The sequence below is a fragment of the Zosterops lateralis genome (genome assembly GCF_965231275.1).
Source record: "Zosterops lateralis genome assembly, chromosome: 6".
Classification (NCBI taxonomy): Eukaryota; Metazoa; Chordata; class Aves; order Passeriformes; family Zosteropidae; genus Zosterops; species Zosterops lateralis.
In genome coordinates, this window is record NC_139761.1 from 32,116,763 (window position 1) to 32,139,800 (window position 23,038).

Genomic DNA, 23,038 nt, shown 5'->3' on the forward strand with positions numbered 1-23,038 from the left:
TTCTGTACACGTTTAATACAGGATACCGTCCATCTACTATCTCCATCTCACTGAAATGGACAGAGTTATAAACAAAAATTTATTTACCATAATCATTCTGCTTCTGTGGTCCCTTTATCAAGATTAAGAAAACATGAAAACATGAAAACAAGGGGCTGCCTGAACTGGAGCGCTGGCAGCTGCTCCGGATGACTTGCCGGACCAAGGGCAGAGGGAAAACCAGCGTCTGCTCTGGCAGCCCGGGACGTGCAGGAGCTCCCTGCCAGCCCGGCTTTGATTTGGCCCGGGGGAGGCGAAATGTGCTGTCTTGTATTCCCTCAGGCTGCTTTCTGGTACGGAACAAGCAGAACACCTGATTGCTTGAATATTTTTACTGCTCGAATGTCATGTTTTGAGGCTGATGCGCTCACCTGCAAGGTAAGAGAGCAGAGAGAGCCGTGCGCTGCCCGCGCCCGCTGCAGCTGCGGGGCCGGGGGGCCTCCCTGGCGGTACCGCCGAGCGGCCAGAGCACGGTTTTAACACTGCGGTGGCATTCTCACCCCTCGTTTATAACAGCCGTACCCTTTAATTTGGAGAGAAAAATATGTATTTTATCTGGTAGGTCCTGGCAGTCTTTGTTTGCCGACTCCCGACCGCCCCGCTCCGGGCTGGCCCATGCCCCGTATCCCGGCCTCGCTGCCCCGGGCCCTCCGCGGGCACAGGGGGGGCACTGCCGCGGCGGGACAGCAGAGGGCGCCCGCGCACCGCCCGCCGCCGGCCTGAGGGGCTCCTGCAGCCCCCGCGTCCTCGGGACCCCCACAGCCCGCACAGCCCCTGGAGGCCCCACAGCCCGCACAGCCCCTGGAGCCCCCACAACCCCTGGAATCCCCTCAGCCCCCGCGTCCTCGGGACCCCCACAGCCCGCACAGCCCCTGGAGGCCCCACAGCCCGCACAGCACCTGGAATCCCCGCAGCCCCGCGGAATTTCCGCAGCCCTCGCGTCCTCGGATCCCCGACAGCCCGCACATCCCCTGGAATCCCCGCAGCCCCCGCCTCCCCGGAACCCCACTGCCCCTACAGCCTTTGGATCCGTTGGGCCGGCGGGTGCGGCATGCACGGCGGGCTCGGCTGGTTCACACGTTCCGCTTGTGCAGCGCCCCCAGGGCGGCTCTCGGCGCAGGGAACGCGGAGGTGGTTGTGCCCCCTTCCTCTGGCTGCCCGGCCAAGTATCAGGGGGAAACACCTGAGGGGAAACTGCCTTTTCACTTCTTCACTCCTGACATAATATTTTGAAATATTTCAAGTGTAAATTTCAAAGGGTAGGAGGGGAAAAAAAAAAAAAAAAAAAAAAAAAAAAAAGGTCTTGTCTATGCCCAGGAGGATCCAGGCAAGAGATATTGTTCTGCATATATTTATTTAAGAGCATACCTAGCCTTTTAAAAATGGTACCCATATCCTGTATATGAACAATATATATATTGGTGTTGAGAGGTTTTCCTATGTTAGTGCTAAAATATTACTTTATTTAGAGGTTTGCAAGTTTATAGTGTAGAGCAAGTCACAATACGGCACCTTCAAGGCGTTGGATCTGAAGTGAAAGAATCTCCAGGGCAGCAGGAAATATTCTGTCATAAGCAAGAACTTGACTTTCCAGTGCTATACTCCTCTGTTTGAATACCATTTTCTCTAGCAATGGGCTAGATAACACTGTTGTGAGAGACTTTGAAGAAAAAAGGCATGGTTTTTAAGTTTTGAAAACATTTGTTTGCTTCTGGGCAGGGTTAGGTCTGACTGGGAATAATATCTTCCGTTTTGGAAATAGAGATATGAGAGGTTTGTTATTGAGACGTTAGAGAAAGAGGGGGAGATCTTGTGGTCTGAAACAACTTCCAGGACTCTAATTCCACATCCTCTGCAATATTTACAAGGCAAATAATTTATATGTAATCTGGTTTTACTCAGTGGAGTTCCTCCTGATCTATACACTGCAGTAGAAATCACAAAATGATATTCCACATCTGTTTCTGGTTTTGCACATGGGAAAAAAGGAACTGAAATCTAGCATCTAAGCCTCAGTCCATACATTTCAATATTCCAAATGAGACATATCTCCAGTAGGATGACTTGCCTGCTCTGGACTGGATATGGGTTAGTTAATTAATTAGCATCCTTTGCAGGCACTTTTTAAAGCACGCAGCACAAGTACAGAGCTATCAGTTATTTACTTCAAATCACCTCCAGTTAGCAGTGCTTTTCTGACTGTCCTCAGTTTTAAAACCCATGTGTTTTTTGTGGTTCTGTCTCAGATGCAGTAAAGCTGCAACACTGGCATTGAGACATACCATAGCAGGGTTTGTGGTCTTTTCCAATGACTAGGTTATATCATGGTTATAGTTCTAGATGTTAATATATAGAATAAATGATAGGCCCTGAAGTAAAGCCCTGTAAACACTGAGCATTAAGCGGATGATGACATCGTAATTAACCAGGAGGGCAAGGTTCCAGAGCTTGCTCTTGTCACCAGGAACTTCTGTAATTACAGCTTTGTCTATGGTATCTTCCTGTTTCACTTTTTTCACTTTGTAATTCAGAGAACCAGTTAACATTTTTAGTAGAAAACAGAGTTCTGGTAGAGGAATATAATCTGACAGCTAAAAATTGTAACTATCAACATTGGCATTTTGCAGAGCCTAAATCATTATCTGCATCAAATGTACTCAACTGAGTATGACAGTTCTGTCAACAGAGGATTAATGCCTAGCAGAGTGTTTTTGTGTCAACCCTACTTGTTCTTACACAGAGGCCAAGGGTGGCAAAGAAGGTAATTCATGGTGTTTTAGTTGTCTCAGAAGCTGAACAATTCTCTTTGCAAAGAGGTGATGACTGTATTTGAAAAGTATTTCAGATGTAGTATGCTCCCTGCCTCAAGCACTGTAAGAACTGGGTTCATTTACTGCATAAAATGGAAAACAGGGATGAGGCATATCTAGACTGATGGATTTGCTGAGTTGAAAGAGTAATTTTGGGGCTTTAGGCCTCTCAGAGCAGTTCTGTTGCTGGATGTTGGCTCCCTGCATCTGGCCTTTAAGAAACTCATCCAAACAACTGCGCTTACAATGAAGACACTTTCAGAGGAAATAAATGATTACCTCTGAAATGAGGGATAAGTGATGAGGTCAAATCATGTCATATCCATATCATACATTATACATACATAGATGTATTTAACGTCAAGATGGGATTTGTGTCTTTATTCAGGCAGAAAGAATCACCGAATACAATCACAGAATGTCCTGATTTGGAAGGGACCCACAATGATCACTGAGTCCAGCTTCTGGGCTGGTACAGAACCCCAAGAATTGCACCATGTGTTTGAGAGCATTCTCCAAATGCTTCCTGAGCTCTGTCAGGCTGGTGCTGTGACCACTTCCCTCGGGGCCTGTTCCAGTGCTTAGCCTCCCTCTGGGTGAAGAACCTTTGCCTAATATCCAATCTAAACGTCCCCTGACACAGCTTCTTGACATTTCCTCAAATCCTGTGGATTTTATTACTTTTATTTTTATTTTTTATTATTCTAGCTGTTATGTGTCTTTCTGTAAATCAGTTATTTGTTCTGCGCTTCTAAATTAAGTTGCTAATTTTAGAGAGAACTTCATAGAAACTTTATGATTTTTTAAAAACTTTTGACCTTCTCCTATCCTTTCAAATGACAAGAAACACATTGAATGCTCCGTAGTGGTATTTTTAATTCATTACTTGTTTTTAAAAACTTTTAGCAACAAAATCTGTGGGCAAGTGTGACACTGAATCTTTTCAGGAGGCTTGTGCTTAGTACCTTTGAATGTCAAAATGTAGTGAAGACTCAGGTTTTGTAATCCAGTGGTTCTTGAACTGGAGTTGTATGGAGCATCTCTAAAAATAATTATGTACTTATGGAAATATTGCTGATTACAGTGCTGTTTTCCTCATATAAATTTAAGGCACCTTACCATCGTTGGTAATCTTAGCAATAGTGACAATAGCTTTGAAGCAGACATACTCTTAGACTTGTTTTACTGCAACAAATGAAGATTGCTTGCTTTCCTCTTCTATCTACATCCACATTACATGGCATGAAGGAACCTTTTAAATGATAAAGACGTATAAAAGGAAGAAAAAAAATTCCAAGATTTAGCAAGCAGATTTTTTTATTAACTCTGCTTTATCCATTCATGTGGAGGCAGAGTTTGCCATGTACTGTAAAGATTGATTCAAACTGTGATCCCTTGTCTGATTCCATTATCCCAGCCATTGAGATATAGACGTTGAATGTGGTGTCTGTTTTTCTTCTGTCTTCATAATTTATGCCAATTTAGTTTTTGTTAAAGGAAAACACATATTCCAACTGTCTTGTTTGAACACCAAGCACTGTGCCAAAACTAGTGCCATCCTAAGGAACTCCCTTTCTCCTCAGGCTTTAGTGGTTTGTATTAAATAAAATCAGGATTTACAGTTATTCTACTGAGGTTTTTCAAAACCTTTCTTAAAATCATCTTTTGCCATTTTTGCTTTTGTTGACCTGATGCTCTAAAATTATACTTTACCAGGGCTCTTACTACTTAAATTAGTGTCTAAATCATCACAGTATAATTCCTTTCTAAAGTATAGTACTGCAATTATGGTGAAAAATTACATCAATCCATGATTTATGATGAACAAATAGTAAACACTGTGTCACTTTGTGCTGCATGTGTAAATGAATTTCTTTGTTCTGAAAAATACCATTCCATTGTTACTGGTATGTTTTGTGGTGCACAGAAAATCAACTTGTCCTTCATTCATTCTTTTAATCCATTCACTGTAATTTGAGGCAGCAGTCCCAACCTAAAAAAACCCCTGATGTTGCAAAAAGTTATTTTAATGTTGTTTCATTCCCATGTAGTTGATTACATGTGAAAACAAAGTAGTATTATAAACAGACAACACATAATATTTGTTCTTTTTTCAACACACCTACTGCTGATTTACCCCATCCTCGTTTTGTGGGTTTGGCATGATAAAGTCAGTGTTGAATTTGTGCAAACTGCTTTGAGAAGTAAGCCACAAACTCTTGTGACAAGAGGCTTATTTCTTTCTGCAGGCATTGAAGCAGAGGGCTGGATGTGACCTGAAGAGACAAGGATTTCAAGGAAATCTTCAACGTGCAAATGAATCACTGATATAAACTCCTGTTTCATTTAATCCTGTTGTGTAAATGCAAAGATCTGAGTTGCTGCAGTATGGAACACTCAAAACACTGAATCACCTGGACAAAGCTCCTTCCTCTGTCTGATATTTTGCAGTATCTCATTATCTCATTTGCAGTTTTGGTGAAATGTGGGTTTCTTCTTTGCTTATTAGTAGTGACAGCTGGAGTGGAAGTGTTCCCACCTTGTGAAGACGTCCTGCTGGATGGCAGCATAATCCTTTTAATCCAAGGAGGGCTCTGTCTCCCCTGTGTTACCTCTATTTATTTTTACAGGATCAAGCCTCACAAGTGTTGTTGGGTTTTTTTTAAAAAAGGACTTCATTTTAGAAACAAAAGTATTTTGTTTCTTTGATGAATCAAAGAGGCATTTTAACATACGAAAATGACTGCAGGACAATCCAATGAATCATCTCCAAAAGTATTACAGAATAAAAGTTATTTCATTTATTATACAATCGTCTCTGGCTATCACCATGATACCATGACTAGTATTTTTTCTTCATTTTACACATTGATAAAGAAAAAATTTCATGTGATTTTGCAAAAATCAAGCGATGACTTCTGTGATTCATCTTTAAAATGCATACCTCTATAACAGTCTGTTAAAACACTAATACTTTATACTTTGAGTTTTATATTCTCTGTACTGGGAAAATGAGAGTAGATCTTTCTGATAACCAGACAGATGAAATCTGTGAAGTGATTCACTGTGAAGTGATTCCCTGAGTTTGCCTGGAATTTAATTGGACAGCAGTCTTTATACAGTAGGGGTTATGATACATAAAATGCTGAGTGCTCCAAGGCTGATGTTCACTAGACCACAGAATATCCTCTCTGTTGAAGAGGGTTGCACAGAATCCTCACATTTTTCTGACTGAAAGAAAGACTTCTAGTCCAATGTAAAGGTGTCAGTGTTAAATTAACTAAATTTTCTTGGTTTTAAATAATGATTAAATCAGCGACCAGGATGTTTCTCTACTGATTAGAAAATATTTTTCTACCTCCTCTCCAACTAAATAAATATGTAGATGCATTTTTTCAAGGAGAATAATTTCAATGGGAGAAAAAATATGTTCAGTCATATAGAAAAAAAAAAACCCTTTAAGTGCATTCGTTCGAGTCAGACTTCTAGTGACTAGAAAAATGGCAAGGGATATGTGTTTTCTATTCTTACACAGTAAGTCAAAGAGATTTTTTGCCAATTTCTTTGTGCCTTAACTTTGTGCCTTCACTTTTTTTTCTGCTATTTGGAAATGCAATATTTAGGAAGAATTGAAGAATTGAGAATATTTTGTTTTCCCAGTCCTCAATATTTTTTTGCCTTAATTTTTTCTTTGCACTTTCATTTCAGATCAACCCAAATTTGAATTTTTCTGTTCAATTCTGCAGCTAAATTGACAATTTAGTTATTTACAGCTTCACAGTTACTCTTAACATTTTTTTTTCCCTGAGGCTCTTGGGCTTAAAACTTTGTTGCTGTGTTCAACCCTATATTTCTAGAAAGTTTTGTAGTAGTTTGTGTGTGATATTACAGCTGTGCCCCTTGAGGTGATAGTCTTCAATGCTGAAATTTATTTTTTGATTTTATAAAATTAGCAAAATTATAATTTTATTATTAATAAGCCTTCATATTAAATAACACGATGTTCTATTTGGGCCTCAAGATGCACCATAATTTGTCCTCCAAGTGTAGGTACATATTAATTTCATCTCATAGGGCATTTGTAAGCTTATTAATAAGGTAAAGTCTTAACATCAGAAACCTCACTGCAATTTAGAGGGGCTTGTCTCATTTCCTGCTCAAGAGGCAGCCTTTTCCTCCTGTGAGGACGCCTTTGCCCTTTTAAAATTAGACTATGGCTTTGCATATTAAACAGTCATCTCAGTTAGGAATTCTGGCAAGTGTTTTCTGAAAATCCAGGTGCACAGTATCCCGAGCATTCCCCATGTTTGTATTGGCAGCCACAAGCTCAAACAATTCCAGCAACTAAGTGAGGCATGCATGCCCTTCCCTTCCTGAGACCATGTTGGCTATCCTTGATTCAAGATGTGGTTTACTGACTCTTCTTCCATTTGCTATTTTCCAAGGCTTTCCCCACAAGTGGAGCAAAGCTGCAGGAATAAATCTATAGTTTCTTGATCAATAGGTCCTAAAAATGGCCTTATTTTGGTGACTTGACACACTTTGAATTCTTTTCAGCCTGTGTCCGTTTAGTTTCTTTCCTTTGAGTTGTAAAAGGCAGAAATTCATATCAAATTTTCTTTAAGGTTAACATTTGTCAGGATTTGCTACCTGGAGCTGATAAATCTTGAGAGCTTCAATGCAATCATCTGGTCCAAAGGAATGGTGAAGGGGACACAGATTAAACAAGAGATTTTGTCCTTGTATGATGAAGCAGTTAGGCCTAGTAGAACAACACAAATTCCTAGATCTTATAACAAAAATCGATGCTTCCTCAGAAGCCTGCACGTGTCAGATCAAAAAATCTGCCAGTTTCTTGCTCTGTCGAAATCTGTGGGCTTTTGCTTTCATAATCGTATAATACTTACAGCTGAAAAGATTTTTAGATAAAACACCATTCAGAACAGCAGAAATTGCTTCTTTGACTCATCTCTCTTTCGTATTTGATCATCATAAAAAAATCATAAACCCTGTAAAGCTCCTTTGACTAAACTAAAAATTGAAATGAATATTTTGTAGAAATAAATGTGGCAAAAAAGGAAGGTCGTGATTTACTAAGCAATTAATGTAGAAGGTTTTTCAATAGGTCATTTTCTTCTCCAGTAATTTCTCAAATAATTCTCTTTTTTAAATCTTTTACAATTCTTTTTTAGTAAAAAAAAGCCCTAACAAAGAAGAAAATATTGCATATTACAAATTTTAAGTTGCTCTTTGGTGGACACTGGGATATTTTCTTAAAACTGTTCTTTTAACTCTGTACTAGACCTTAGTAGTAACCTTTTCCATTAACTGTTGTTTAAGTGCATTTAGTGCATGATGAACTTCAAGGAAAAGAACAGAATTATGTACTCTTTCTGAAAAATTGCTAAAGGACTTTTGGGAACATTCTGAGCATTTTTCTGTTAATTCTATGTTGCTTGAATGATATTTTGAAATAGAAAAAAATGTTATTGTTTGATATGTAAGTTTTACTAAAATTAAAAAAAATTGACAGCAATTACAAAACCCCCAAGAAAACAGATGGGAAAAACAGTTTAAAATTTGGCAGAGTAAAAGACCTTTCTTTTCATAATTTTTATGATAAATTGAATTAAAACTCACAGTTGCTTTGCATATTATTCATACAAGGCCGTTTTTGCAATCTGGTGTTGCCAAGTGCTAAAGATCCACATTTCATTTTTTAGCACTGGCCTGCCAAGTTATATAAAGGAAATGTTTGCCCTCAATGTTGTTTTTTCTAAATTATTTGGAGTGCTTCATTTCACTCTCCTTTGGGTCTATTCATTTTACAGAGGTTCTGTATTCTTTCCTTTCTGTTCATCTTCCAATAACAGCAAATGTCTTACATCCAGAAATCTTTTCTTCAGTTGAATCAGATAGATCCTTCAATTCCTTGATTCCCACTACCCTTCACACAACCTATGTCTGCATTAGGTTCCTGCCAGGAGAAAACCTTTTGAGAATCTGTTTTTCCCATGCTGTTTACCTTCATCCTTGATTGGTTTTCCTTCCCTGACTCACTTTTTCTGTGTCCCCACTCTATTACAGTGCTATAGTACTTACATGCACAAGACAAATGGATATCAGAACTTACAGTGAACCGAATGACTGTTAAGAAAGGAGTCTGAACTGGAAGATTTAAAAATATCCTTTGTCTGTCAAGATAAAGCTGATAACTTTCCATAGAGCCTTTAGAAGTGAGTAAAATGTTCAGGTATGTTGTAATTAGTGAAGTGGGGTCATGAAATGTTGTGTCTTTAAATGAAGAAGCAAAAATCAGCTGACCTGACAAGTCCTCATTTTCAGAAAGGAAATGCTATGTAAATCAGTTATGGAAATGTGAGGTTTAATATACCTTGTCCAAATTAGATCTTTCCTGCACACATTTAACTAAATATTTTGCTGTGTCTATGTGGTTTGCCAGTATATACTGAATGGGAGAGATCACAATATTAGGTTACACAAAGGCATCACACATGGTGACATGAGGGTTGATATTAATTTCTATTTTCTGAAAAAAGGAATGATGCCAGAGTAAAGATTGCTGAGCTACAGTTACTGACTGAGAAAATAATTTGGCTTTTGTGTTTAAAAGGCTTATTTCACAGCGTTTTTCCCTTAAAGAAGAAAGCCATGCAGCTCTGGGACTTCAGGATATATGACATCTGCATCTTTGTTCCTGACTCCCACTTCTGTTTTGAAAGGCAGCAAGATAAACAGATATGTGACAGGGGGTTGACTTATGTCATGCCACAGGCTTAAGGTACAGTTATATCTGTGTTAATCTAAGCATCACAACAATGTAAATAATGGTATGTGTGACTAACAGTGGAGCTTTGTTGAGAATATTTGTACCAAATATATTATGAATGATGGAATTTCAGGCACGTGTTTGGATTACCTATCCATTTCAGTCGTTTCCTGTTGTTGATTCTTTCTAGCAGTAATTTTTTCCAATTACAGGAATCGTTATGCTTTTTTTTTCCTGGAGACACTAGGCCTTTAGTATAGGTAGGAAAAGAGTCTGAATGGTTTACATAGCCATATCCTCAAAGGGGCTGCTGCATAGGGTATCTTTCAAAGCTTAGCAGAGTGCATACCACAGCTAGAGGATGTAGAACATCTCAAGGGTCCCTGTGGCTGTTTAACTCTTTGAAATAAATGGTTCCCTCCAGCATGAAAAGAAAAAAACCCACTTTGGTTTGCCAAAGCTGTGCAAACACATTCATCCAAATAACGCTGATCACTTATGTAAAAAAAATGGGACATTTTAGGAGCAACATGCAGATGAAGGGAAAGGATATACAATTTATTTATTCAGTAATAATTTTTGCTTAGATGAACACTATACTAGGAAAAATCAGCTGCTAAGAGAGACTCTGCTTATGCAAATGAAGGAAATGGGCTTTTTCTTTATTGTTTAGAGAACCAGAAGGTGCAAAAAACAGGCCTATTTCCACACTTATTCCTTTAGTAGGGAAAAGAGAGATATATAATGTTTTCTTAGGAATGTTGGTCACTGTGTTTGTAGAGCAAGATACTCTTTTGCTAACACTGCCAAAGACATGATATTTACCCTAAACTTGAATGAAATTTCAGGTAACAGTGGAAATTCTCAGCAATAACATCAGTTTGTAGAAATACTATTCTATTTCTGGAGCATTGTATCACAGTGGGCTCAACTTGCACAAAGATGAGTCAAAAGCAACCTCATCTGTGGTAGAGATGAAACCCATCTTGCTAAATTTAGCAGTGGACTGTAAAACAAATCAGCAGTTGTGTGTGTGTGAAGTCTTATCTGCTAGAGGACTCTCATTTTGGTGATTCATTATTTCCCCTCCCAGTAAGTTTGTAATGGAATTTGAACTCACCAGATATCTATCCTTTCTCCTGATGTAGAGGAACTGACAAACTAGGGGAAACAAACCAACTAAAACCATTGTCTTACATGTTACTGATTTCTTCTTGGCATTCTTAAGTTTTTGTTATCCCTCGTTTTCCTTCTCTTTCATTTCTTGCCTATGTAGCATTGTTTTTCCGGGATTATTCTAGGGTCCATTTGCTTCTCACTGCACTTGGCACTTATATAGCATTCAAAAGTACATAATCCTTTGCAGTAATTAAATGTTTTTACTCCTGGATAAAGATAGGAGAGTTAAAAGAAAAATGTAAACAATTTCTCAAAGACTTCTTATTAATCAGAAATAGAATGCAAAAGACCTAGTTTGGAGCTTCCTCTGAAGTGCCCAGGAATTAAATCAGGTGTTTATAAGTGGAGCTTTCGGATTGAAGCTGTGTGACTGGGAATAAACTCTCAGGGTTTAAGGAATGCTGCTATCAGGAGGTGATTGAGGAGCAATCTCTTCCTGTATTTCCCACAAACAGTTTTTTTTTTAATCAGAGAAATCTATGTTGAAGATCTGATGTGATAAGTAGGGATAGAAACTAATTAATTATTAATTCTTCCTTTTAAGTGTGATTGTGGCGAAACTGCTGCTTGATGGTGCAGTTCTGAAAGGGCGGCTTGGGTGGCACCAACATTCTATAAGTGTAGTTAACCTTCCTCTGTCTTTCATGTGCCTAGAGGTAACCCTGAACAACCAATGCAATACTACAAATACTGCATGTCTAAATGTTTACATAATCTAAGAATATATAAAACCTAATAATGCTCAATAATAATCCTCAGATGGTGCTGTTCAGTGAATGTCAAGGAGTCACATCTTGGAAGACAGAGAACATAGATATAGATGAGATGTTGGACATTGAATTTTCCTATTCCCAGCTGCATGTGGAAAGTTAGTGTAAAGAAAAGACTTTCCTTTGGAATCCTCTAAGTTCTGTGGACAACACTCCTACAGATTCTTGAAATTCTCTTATCGTAGAACTTTGTAACTTTGACTGTTGCTCTTTCCTCTTCTTAAACAAAAATTAAGTTTGTAAACTTCTTTTTAAACAAGACCTTAATTTTGTCCCAATTTTCATAAAGGGTGAGAGGAATGATCCTGCAAACTATAGGTCTGTCAGAAATACTTCAGTGTCTGGTAAAATTCTGGAGATGATTATTCTGGGAGTTATTGGAAAACACTTGAAAGACGACACAGTCATCAATCACAGCCAGCATGGCTTTGTGAAGGAAAAGTCCTGCTTAGCAAGCCTGATTTCCTTTTATGACAGGATAACCCACCTAGCTGATCAAGGGAACCCAGTTGATCTAATATTTATGGATTTCAGTAAAACTTTCAATAATCTGTCTCACAGTATCCTTTTGGGTAAAATGTCCAACCTAGATCTGGATAAACATGTCATGTGATGGGTGAGCAACTGATCCATGGGTTGGGTGCAAAATGGGGTGACATGAGACTAGCAACCTGTTGTGTCAGGGGACGTTTAGGTTGGATATTAGAAAAAGGTTCTTCACTCAGAGGGTGTTTGACCACTGAAACAGGCTCCCCAGGGAAGTGGTCACAGTACTGGCCTGACAGAGTTCAAGAAACATTTGGGCTCTCAGGCACATGGTAATTCTTGGGGTTGTCCTGTGCAGGGCCAAGAGGTGATCCTTGTGGGTCCCTTCCAGCTTAGGATATTCTGATTTCTTAAGTAATTAAGGGATTTGGGGTAAGAGCAATGCACTCCAGTGCTGTTTCTATCTGCTTTTTCATTTTCCAGATATCCTTTAATGAAAAGTGTTCCAGAATTGGCCTCTAGAAGGTGGTAAATAAATTAGTACAATGTAATGCAAGGTATTATCTAAATGGAATGAAGGAATTTGAACTCTAAGACTGTCTTGTCAACTAAGTGATAGTTAGCTTAGAATTGCAGTGTGGAATTCTCTTGCTCAGAAAATATGCAACTTCCATTTGTTCCACCCTGTTTTCTGTTATATGAATCATCATGGTTTAAAAGAAGTAAGGCTTTCTGAAGATCTGCAGGGGTACTGAAAATTAGTTTAGTATCTCTGTTTGACCATGTAATGGTCAAGTACTGAGCAAAGGCAGCTCTAAGGAAAGGATTTTGTGGTTGCCTGATAAGCAAAAAAAATTTAATTGACTAGTTGTTTTGTGTTATGTAAACTTATTGATCTGTACTCTGACCTAAACACTTAAAACGATGGGTACTTGCTTGCTTAGCATTCATGTCAGCAGCAGCTACCCACCTTTTCCTAGACTTAAAATTGCATTTCTGGTAGCGTTTTAACTTTTATTACCTGAAATTTTCCTCTAAAAAGAAATATGAGCATTTTTGAATTTATGAACTAACACATTTTATCCCAATATTTTATAGATTGAAATAGAAGCAGAAAATGGAGTTTTCAGAGCACAAGGATTAGATGAAACAGAAAAATAGTGCAAATGTTTGCACATCTAATTAGTTAATTTAGGTATTTTTAATTGAAACTCCTCAATGTACATGTAAATAATCCATCCATCACTCCTTGTAGGACTCTGTAACTGAGCTATAATTCTGTCACTGAAATCCTAGGGAAATCAATTTTTTCAGATGATATATTTCATTTGCAGTTTTTTGACAAGTGGTTTTGTTCCATCTTGAGTGGGAAAAATCTGATATTTCTGACCTGAATTTTCCCCTAGAAGGCTTTTCTTTAATTTTCTATGTGAATCTCCTCTCCAAGTAACTGCCTGTGCAGTTTTTGCAGAAATGGCTCTTTGGACTGTTAACTGAGTACCATGGCATGCGGTGCTGTTGTTCCTTAGATGACTTTAAATACAAAGAACATGGCATGCATGTGGGAAACACAATATGAGAAATTATTTACCACATAAATTTTATGAGAATCTGGCATTTACCAACTTTTTTTGTAACAAGTTTTTGAAGGGTTTTTAGCCACGCAATGACTTATAGTAAGATTTCATCTTAAAGGTTGTATTTCCTTTTAAAGACTAATGAAAAAAAAAAAGGCATGCTATTTAAAAGAAAACCATGTTATCTGAACCAATTAAAGCAGCATGGAGACCTGTCATGTGGATGCTGCTTCTCTGTCTGCAGGGAACACATCATTGTCTAGGACTTTGTCTGGACAGGAGACAAATTATTTGAAATGTTGGATGGATATAATCTCCAACACGAGAAGAGAACATTATTAGAGAAGAAGCATTTGCTTACTTTTAACTTAGAGCTCTTCCCATGTGATGCAAACAAACTTCAAAAAGTTTTGTGGTATTGAAAGCAAAACATGTGCGTTTAAGATCGTAACTGCATTATTTAAAATTTACAATAAAACTTTACCAAAACAAATCTGTTGTGATGACAAGGCTGAGTTCAGCGACCTCATTGCATGGTCAGCAAAAAGGAGCGATTGAAAAAGCTTTCTGTGCTCCACCAAATGAGTAGTTGGGAATGATGGATTTGAAAGAGAGTAATCCATGGGTAAGAGAGAAAATCACTACCTAGTGGGGACGAGTAAAAAAGGTGTAAAGTATGACTGTTTTCAACAGAAGAAATCCTATAATTATGTCTTATATTTACATCTCTATGGAAAATGGAAGATCTATTTAATGGTACACAAACATCGCTTTCATAGAACACAAATAGATGATGAGAAATAAAGTAAAATAAATAGCAAACTGAAATTTCAATTGCACATTCTGAAAGAAAAATACAAAAATATTTTTAAACTTTCTTTCTCCTGTCTCAGGATCCAACCCTTTTCTTTTTAACAGTGTACATTTTACCTATTTGCATTTCATGTACATATTTAATGCAGACCGTAATTGCTTGTATAGGCTTATAAACAAGCTAAAGTAGAAAACCACAGAAATATTGCCATCAGGAATACTTTTCACCACTCTGATACCTGATATTTTTCTAAAATTGTGGGTGGGATGCCTTCTAGCAAAGAGCCAGGGAAAGCTGTATTCTGTCTTGGTGCCAGTGTCAGCTTGGAGCCATGATTGATGCTTTTCTGATCCCCGTCAGCTATGGCCACAAAGGCAGCTCCTTTGGAACCTCACCAACTGGTATAATTTAGTGCAGCCTTCAGGATGTTAAAATTTGTACAAAAAAGCTGGCCAGGCACAGGTGTGGCCTCAGGCAATGAAGCAGAGAGGTGGCTTGGTGCCTCCCTCTGGGTCCTTTTGTTTAGGCTGGTATAAGAGGACTGATCTTCAGACTTGCACACAGCAAAAACATGAGCAAAATTATTTGTGCTTATGGATAAAATCATTTAGCTGGTTTTCATTTTTAGTCACAAAGTTCAGAAGGTTTAGTGTGATGTTTCTTTTACAGTGATTTTGTTTCCATGACGATTTCTAAATGTGTAATTTCTAAATATGTATTTCTTATTTTCCCCAAAGATGTGTAAGGAGTGATCCTATATGGAAATGGTCTTTGATAGCAATACATTTTACATGGCTGCATTCCTGTTATTTATGAATTAAAAGATCTATATATTTTTTTCATCATAGATTGGTGTACTGTGTTATGTTACTTCTGGCAAACATTGTATAAAATTACTAAATATGCCTGTCTGACATAAAATTGAAGTGATTACTGGAGTCCTAAAGGAGAGATGTAGTGGTAATACACATCCTGAAGTTTCAATCTGACCAGCAGACAAAAGAGAGCTCCTTCATGTCCCTAAGGTGAAGAGTTTTTATTCTTAGGATATTATCTAGATATTTCATGGGATTTTTTTTCTTTTGTCGTATAATCTAAATATCCGGTTTATGGAGAAAATGCTTAAGAAAACTGACAGATAGATTTTAGGGAGGAATAGCAACACACATATTTGCTATAACATACTTTAGAGAGTCCTAGAATATGAATCTCATGCAATATCTCAATTTTGCATTAAATGTATTTTTCTTTTAACTGAGCAGTTAAGGCAGCTTGCTCCTGCATTTCTTATGGTATGGACCAGAATGTGACTATATTCACTCCTGGGCAGCCTCATGGTTTATAGAGTTTACAAATGAGCTATTTTCTTCTACAGACAGATCCCTTTTTACTTGGAAGATGAAGCTGAAATTTTTGTCTTGATTTAACATTTGTTCTTTATATGTGGTGTCTCCTTATAATGCTTCCCCTCTGAGAGGTGCCCTTGGTTCAGTGTAGAGTGTCAGCCAGATGCCACTGACCAGCAGCACCACAGGACATTATTTAAGCATTTAAATAACAGTGACTCTCTCACACCGTAGCTAACTGCTGGTTTGTTTTCTCCTCAGATTTCAGAATTTTTAGTTATACAAAGGAATGGAAATGCCTTGTTTAAAAATAGAGCTGTGTCATGTTTTCATGGTAAGAGGTACTTAGGACCCAGAGGACTGCTTGCATGCGAATGGCCTCTCAAGCTAAAACAAATACAACTGGGGATTTGCAAAATCTAGCGTCCCTCTGTATTGTTTACTTACCCAGAATGAGCATCAGGTGTTGTGAGATTATTTCAAGTCTATTCTGCATGACGATTACTTTATACATTTACACAGAAATGTATTACAAGGAGTTTTACTTTATTTCTTGTCTGTTTTTCTGTATCAACACTGTGAGTTCTGAAGTGTTTTTTCAGTAGCCAAGCTTTTGATATTGCCTTGTATACTCAAGCAACTGACTTCAAAGTTTCCCTTGATGTCTGGTGCAACATCCACAAGACATAAGACAAAAGAAAATTTTATAAGAAAACATAATAATCTTCAAGACCCAAATTTAGAGAAGCATAAATATTCATCACTGCTGAATATCAACATTTATTTATTCTCCAAGAAGAGTGTGCAAATATTTATAGTGAACTTGGAGTTATGTAGGATTTTATTTACTGTGTATGTTTGGATGTTAACTTGAGCTTTCATATCTCTGTATTTTGCTGATACAACTGTTAATGAAATTTTTAAATTTTTAGTTTATACTTATGCCCTTGCATTTTTTTTTTTTATGGAAAAGAGAAAAAAGGGCATAGCATGGAAGAAAGTGAAAAGAAGGAAATGAGAAGTAGATGATAAAAGGAATGTTAAAAAGAAAGAGTGAAGAAGGGAAAAAAGGATGAAAAGGTGGGAAAGGAAAGGGAAAGTAAAAAAAAAAGAAAGGAGAGAGGAAGCAAGGAGTTTACATCTCTTGAAACAGAGATTTTATTAAACATGAGAAAAGAGAACATTTTATATGGAAACACATGGAAGTAATTCCTGGTTATATTAATAGATCTGGTTTTAGTGCATGAAAATAATGTTGAAAAGCCAGGTAGTAAAGATAAATCTTCCAACCAAGCCTCTACCAAATATCACATATTTGAACTTTTCTTATTTAGATGTTTTTGGGTTTTCCCATGTAGATATGATTTTTTAATTTAAATTTATGGCAAAAGCATTCTCTAAAATTAATAGAAGAGTTTATTTTGGCTTTTTAAAGTTTGTATAATTGTCTAGAGATAAAAACAAAACTACTTTTTCTACTGAGACCAATAGGTTTCTAGAGTACATCTAGGGACCACAGAACTGAGAGTCTGTTGAAAATTGTAGAATACTTTCTTAAAAGCTACTCTATAGAAAGTCACATGCTCCATCCATGCAGGATAGGACTACAGGTTGGACTGGACACTGCCACAGTGGACGTTTCCTCTGACACAGTTCCAGCAATCTCTGATTGAGGAAGATGCATGAAAACTCACTCAAGTAGTATTCCTTCCTTTGGAATAGTGTATTCTTTTGCTTGAAAGGTATGTATTTGAAATACTGAAGTTTTTAAACTGAAATGCACTTGTATTTATCCGATCAACAAAACAAGTGTTTGTTGATATCTTTGCTGAGCTGGCAGGCTGGCAGTCTTATATAGGATCATGAAAAAGAAAACACCACTTGTAATAACAGATTTAGTATGATCACCCTTACTTTAAAGTGAAAAGGAGGAATCATACTTCATCTTAAAAGAACCATCCATGTAATTATCATTCCAGCTGTAAATAAATATATCCCGACAGTGGTTAGAAGAGGGTGTCTCATTGTACAGCCTTTATGTCCTCAAATCAAAATAGATGGTGATCATTCTGAACATTCTTCATGTTTGCCATCTCGTCCCCAGAAAGCCAACTAAGCAGCAGACAGAACTTGCCCTTAAATCTCCGTAACACTCTGTGCCTTTACTGCAAAGTTTCTCTCTTAATGGCTTCCAGAACTTTTGTTCTGGTTACAGGTCAGATAGGCAGCACAAAGCATTAAAGGTGTAGAATTGAAGTGATAATCAATTGGGGTTTATTTACCTCTTTGGAAGTATTTTGAAAAGCTGCCATGGGATTTCATGATTGGAAATTGGCTCACATTCCTTAGGGAAATGGTGTCCAGGTCAGTGCCTGTCATTTAAATGGGATGAGGTAGTGTCAGGGAAGGTTTTTATTAGTATAGTGGTACCAGTGGATATTACATTGTAATGCTAAAGGAAGTGAACACAAGACTTTATGCAAACAAGCATTTGTTTCATTAAAAATGCAAACAAAATCAAAATAACTGGGTCCAAAAAATGTAAGGTTTACTTGTGGTGAGTTTTTTTTGTTTGTTTGTTTGGGGGTTTTTTGGTGAAAATGTTTGAAAACCCTCATGCAGATCATTACATAATGACTGACCCAAATCTTTAAAACATACCATTCCCAAAATGCTTGATTAAAATTATTAGAATCTGGACTTACAAATCCTCATCTGAATTTGGACACAGTAGCTCAATTCTGATTCTGTAAATAACTGAGTGATATCATAGTTGTCTGACTTACATTGCAAATTAAAATTTTGTGTTCCATTTGAATTGAAATTTCTGCTGCTTGAAACATCACCAGTAATTTTGCAACTAAAGTAAATTTAAAGCAAATCTTCACTAATTTGCAATGATAACTATGTAATATACTTAATATAATCTTGCATTGATTCAGTCAAAGAATCCTGAGATCTACACACCCAGTGGTCTTCAAGGAATACAGATTGCATTTCATAATGATTGGCTGTTATTCCTCAGGACTGGTTCAAAATCAATCCACATTTTCATTATTATTATGCAAGAAATAATTTTGTGAATAATTTGAAACTATTATTTGAAATTGTAATATTGGCAATGCACAGCAGGAATAAAACTGTAAACATTTGCCTTAAGTCTTTCTGCCTCAACAGCATTTATGCAGTGGTGATGTTTCCAGATAGAAAACTTATATTTATAAAAAAGATGATAGAAAGCTGTCATCAGAGAAGGACCAGGAGAGAATTCTCTCGTTCTTCTCAGCTCTTTGGAGCAAGTCTGGAGTGTGAAGGCCAGAAAGGGACTTTTTTTTTTTTTTTTTTATTTTTTTTTTTTTTATTATTATTATTATTTTAATTATTTGGGTGTTGCACTTTTGGAAATAAAATGATATCTGTGCTCAGTCCTCAAGTTCCCCCAGTAAACAAGTTATCGTTGTGATATTGATACTACTTGACTCAACATCTTTCATTTTGTGGCAGACCTGACTTCCCTTCTGAGTCTGCTTGTATTCATTTTACATTGAAGAACTGATTGGGGCACTGTGGAGAAACTGATTCAACTGACCAATGTTTTCTATTCACTCTGTCTTAAGCTAAGTCTTTTTGAAGGCTGTTATTGTCCTCTGAAAAGAGCTGCTTGGGAAATGTTCTACGTAATGGTAGCTACTGAGGTTTTTTAATCTTTCTACTCTTGATGAGGCAAGGATTTGCAGTTGTCCTTTTATTTGGGCTTTTATATATTTTGAGAGAAGAAAATTCCGTGAAGGAGTGTAAGTGCTCCAAGAAGTGACATGTCATACTTGGAACAGTCAATATGTCAATAGACAATACTAGGAAGTGGAAAATAGAAGTGGAGTCCTTGTTTGCTTGATTGGATGCAAGGACAGAACACTTCAGTGTCAGATGAATGTTGCAGTCACAGAACAATTGGACTTTCTTGTGTAAGGACTGTCTGATTTACATCCTGTATATAAGAAACAAACATTTCCATTTGCTCAAGAAAAGGCCCACATTTGTCTTGAGAATGCTTCCCACTGGTCATGATCAAATAGTTGTTAAAAAGAAATTTGTTGTAAGAGCAGAAAGCCCATTTACCACCTTGAAAATTACAATGTTTTTCTTGATGTGGACAAACTGTAGGGAATTCTAGACAGGATTTAACTGCCCTGAGAATTTCTTTTAGGAAGCTACCATAATCAGTGTCTGTCTGATGACCTAAATCCCTTTTCTGAACCAGCTATAGTATTCATCACTGAAATTTGCCTCTACTGGAAAATAGTAATTCTTTTCAGGACATGAATTTTTGTTTCAAAGCTGAGCTTTTAAGTGTCTGTGAGACAATGCACAAGGTCAGTTGTGTAGCACCTTGATATATCCCCATAATAAGCACAGTTGGCACAAATCTTGCATAGCTACACTGGTACTTTGGGTTTAGCCAAATGTCTGATGATGATCTAAATACAAGAACTTTTTTTCTATGTTTCCGTCTGACTGATACTGTAGCACAGGTGGGAAAAATTCAAAAAAACCATGTATTGCTGAGTGGGGCTTCTGAAGAAACACATTGTATATCTTAAAAACACACTGAAATTATGACATTAATTTGTCAGTGAAGGAGTCTGTAACCTAAGGTGACTACTTCAATAGTACCAAGAGTGTCTGAAATGTATTATTCCATATTTTGATACACCTTCTGTCTCAGGGTTGCTTCAATGAGCATGCACCCTGTTAAAATACTACTTAAAGGGCAGATGGGTCATCATGCAGAGAGGCTTTGTCTTCAGTGTTCTGGCTTCTGCACTTGTCTCAGCTCTAAAAATACTTGCCCAGATTAAATCTCCTGGGAATGTGTCAGTTCTCATTTGGATGTCAGTGATTGAAAACAGGTTGATAGACTCTGAATATGAAACTTGATTAATCTTTCTTCATGAAAATATAGTGCAGACACATTTGCTGAATTTATAAGTTAAAATGTGATTGCTCTTAGAAGTCACATGTGAGGTTATGGAAGAAACCTGTGGTGCTTTTAATAGTATTTAAAAAATAACATGGGATTTCAAGGTTGGACCTGATGATCATTGTGATCAGAATATTCCATGATTCTATGATTCGCAAGTGCCGAGTCTATGAAAACAAACATACTTTGTGTATTTGCTTTTCAAATTTTGGTAGCTGATTTGACATCTATAAGTTGCTTTTTTCCAATGTTTTTATATTTATATATTTATTTTAAATGGCCTTGGCAAAGGAATGTTTTTGAATTTTGTCTGTTTACAATAGGACACATGTGGGCCAGAATTTTGATGCTTTCCTAAACAAGGGATGTAGGAGACACAAGGAACAGGGAAAATTAATGCCAGACTATCTGTACTGTACGGTGATGAAGTCTAGCCGCCCCGGTCATAAATCAGGTACTCAGCAAATAAAGAAGAAAAGCTAACACATGCCAGTGTAAGGAATGAATCAGAGGAAAGAACAACTTTGGTAAATAAACAAATATTAGAAAATGCATTTTCCTCTGAGCGTGTTGTCAAATGGGAGTTTTAGTCCTTTCCTCAAATGCATCTTTAAACTGCCAGATGTCAGATGATAAATATCAGACAAAGTAGACTGTTTGCTAGAATATGGTTTTCTTATAAAACTCACGTTTATCCTGAGTCTCTTGGGAGGGCTATAAAGTAAAAGAAGTGCTTTTAAGATTTCTTCTATATGAAATCCATATCCATGCTCTTTTAATAGGAGGAAAGGCAATGGAAACATGAAAGCAAGCAGAATTTAAAAACAAGCACATTAATAAAAAGATGAAATTAATATAACCTTTAAATACAGAATTAAAAGTAAATCCATGATTTTGAGTCTATCAAACAAAAAGGCAATAGGAAGTGACAAGTCTGCAAAGCAGGTCTTCTTTTACCTCTTCTTTCCCTTTAACAGTTTTTCTTTCTTTCAGTGGAAAGTGTTGGCTTCTTTTTCCACCTTGTTTATTTTTTCCCTTTTATTTTGATGAAAACATGTTTCCTTCCAGAAATCCACTCTGCCTGCATCCTGGCAGAAACTTCCCACTGTCCTTAATATCCCCTCACATTTAGCACAGCACAGGTCTTACTTCAAACAAGAAGTTCATTCCTTGCCTCTTCTTTTTCTAAGATGCCCCTATGCTTCTTGTAGGTTATCCAAATGCCTGCCAAAGACCACTCTATCCAAGTCCACAGAGATCTGATGGAATTATCTGCATGAATGTCTAGTCTTTAAAGGAAACTGTTATTTTGCATGATTCATAGTGAGTGCTTATTTTGCTACTGCTTCAGTAATAAACACATTATTTTAATGGCTCTTAGAAACAAATCCTGCAGTCCTCACTGAGCAAAACTCCTATTGACTTCAATAAGTTTTCCTGAGAAAGTTTAGAAAAATGGTTTCAGTATTTGGCTGAAAATAAGTTACCCAAAATATGTGTGTTTTTCAAAACATTAATAAAATGTGTTGATTTTTTTTACTTTTAAAATAACATTTTTCAATATCTTTGCCTGGTTTGCCTTCTGAAATCAAGAAAAAACTTCACCATTGCTGGAACTAAGTGTCCTTCAGGCATTTGATTTTTCCCAAGATTGCCAGGGCCAAAATTCCTTTCTCAAGTGTTTGTGAACTGGAAAAAATGTGTATTTTGGTTTCTGGCATACGTATAAGCATGAGTTGGCTACTATTCCTCTGCATACTTTAATGGTCATAATAGTTTTCCATTACTTGTTAACTCCTGTTAATAGCGCTGCATCAAGGGATCACAGTAAAAGTAGGGTTGATAAAATTCTGACTCACATGTAGCAAATGGGAAGTTTGGCTTAGCCCAATGAAGGGCTCCTCTTGATGTGTCAAGATATTACTGTAATAAACGCAGTAGCAGTGTGTGGCACTTTTACTAGGAATATGTACCCAAAGGGAAGATAAAATCTGGCACTTAGATTCTGCTTCACTTCTGGATGCACCTGTTTCTTGTGAATGGCAGAAGGAAATATGACAGCTGCTTATCTCATTCAGAGCTAGAGATGGCGTGGCTCAGCTGGAGAAGCTGAAGTGCTGCAGAAAAGCAGAGAAAGATGGGCTAAATTTAGGGACAAGATTATTTTTCCAAATCTGATACTAAATTTATTGCCTAGTATTAAACAAAAGTGATATTTTGGTGACTCCTTAAGCATTGCAACAGGA

The 23,038-nt window shown here is 37.2% G+C and overlaps 1 long non-coding RNA gene across 4 annotated transcripts in view; it reads left to right on the top strand.

Annotated features, from left to right (window-relative positions):
• The first annotated feature begins 301 nt into the window (after window positions 1–301).
• The window catches only part of LOC310910881, a 35,152-nt gene continuing 12,415 nt past the window's right edge, over window positions 302–23,038 (top strand). Inside the window, exons 1-4 of one of the 4 annotated variants that reach the window (XR_014590421.1) lie at window positions 302–417; window positions 8,937–9,102; window positions 9,484–9,651; window positions 11,578–15,312. This is a non-coding gene — a long non-coding RNA (uncharacterized lncRNA). Of the gene's footprint in view, window positions 418–8,936; window positions 9,103–9,483; window positions 9,652–11,577; window positions 15,313–23,038 lie in introns of those variants that run through there. The other 3 variants (XR_014590422.1, XR_014590419.1, XR_014590420.1) reach the window with 3 other exon arrangements.